Source organism: Poecilia reticulata, linkage group LG2, assembly GCF_000633615.1.
Source record: "Poecilia reticulata strain Guanapo linkage group LG2, Guppy_female_1.0+MT, whole genome shotgun sequence".
In the NCBI taxonomy this organism is placed as follows: domain Eukaryota; kingdom Metazoa; phylum Chordata; class Actinopteri; order Cyprinodontiformes; family Poeciliidae; genus Poecilia; species Poecilia reticulata.
In genome coordinates, this window is record NC_024332.1 from 40,173,521 (window position 1) to 40,174,699 (window position 1,179).

The 1,179-nt window shown below is 37.0% G+C and overlaps 1 protein-coding gene across 4 annotated transcripts in view; it reads left to right on the forward strand.

Moving 5' to 3' along the window:
• The window catches only part of adarb1b (adenosine deaminase RNA specific B1b), a 138,363-nt gene that overhangs the window by 108,203 nt on the left and 28,981 nt on the right, over window positions 1–1,179 (forward strand). Inside the window, exon 1 of one of the 4 annotated variants that reach the window (XM_008402293.2) lies at window positions 937–958. The exons of the other annotated variants lie outside the window; for them this stretch is intronic. The gene's annotated coding sequence lies outside the window, so the exon portion shown is untranslated. Of the gene's footprint in view, window positions 1–936; window positions 959–1,179 lie in introns of those variants that run through there. 4 annotated transcript variants of the gene reach the window in all.

Here is a 1,179-nt window from a genome sequence, read left to right on the forward strand (position 1 = left end):
TGGCCGTTGTTTTTAATTGCTTCCATTTGTAGTCTGTTTCCTGTGGAATGACTGGTTCATAGGTTCAAATCTATTATAAATCACAGTCTCATTGGSTATCCTTCAAATTAAAATACCAGGTAACCATTGGAAGAAAGACTGCAGACACAAAGAAGAGGAGTCTTAAAAAGAGCTGTCCTCTCAGCAAAGCAGATCCTATAATATGTATATTTAGATCCATCTCTTAAMATTTGTGCTGAAAGGTCAGACGAATAAGTTAAATGCAAAGACAAGAAAAAAGCAAGGTGGTGAACATACTGTAAAATGCGGTTATGGCACAAAAAAGTCAGAAATAAATGGATGTGTTGGTAAATGGGAGGAATGATTTTGATCCTTTCCAAATAGGACATCTGGCTAGATTAGACTATAAACGTTTTCCCATCAGACAACCACTTAGCTTAAGATGTGGGCATTTCCTTTGTTTAAGAGCTAGATGATATATTTTTAGAATTCAGATAAATCTCWTAATTATAAGAGAAATACAGAAGAAAATGAGGACATGAGCATTCCTTCATGGCACTTTAAAGTTTGTGTTTGCATATTACCAAATACAAAGTACTGACTCCCACCCCTTAGTTTTTCTACACTTTGTCTCCATGTGTAACCCGGGGTGAAAAAACTGCCCTTAGTCCCGCCTTGCTGCCCCATTGGTTAAGAGTGACAGTCAGTCACACAGTRCATGCAGCCAATTGACACACCTGATGTAATTATTTAGGCTTGCTCCAGCTTTCCCCAGTCAGGTGTGAGGGGGAGAGCTGGAGACAAAGGAGCTACAGGTTGGTGTTTCCAAACAATCRGTTACCTCTTTGTTTGTTATKCACTTTTTTTAACCTTACAATATAAAAATCATGTAGATCTRAAAAGATCCAGTGAGTTTGGAGCCCTGAAGCTGCCAWACKSTCTACTGTTAATGGAATTGGTGAGTAGTGGACACAATGTTGTTTTGTTGTTTTAGCATGTTGGTGGTAGCCAATGCTAATTGTTGTATGATCTAATGTCTTAAATTTAACATGTTTAAGAAAATGAGATAAATATTACTTTATTTGGTCTGACAGATTAGATCTATTGCATTTATCTCTATGTATAACTGAAAAGAGAGTCTAGTTAACTAGCAGGCTGGAAATTTACTGGTCCTGTTTA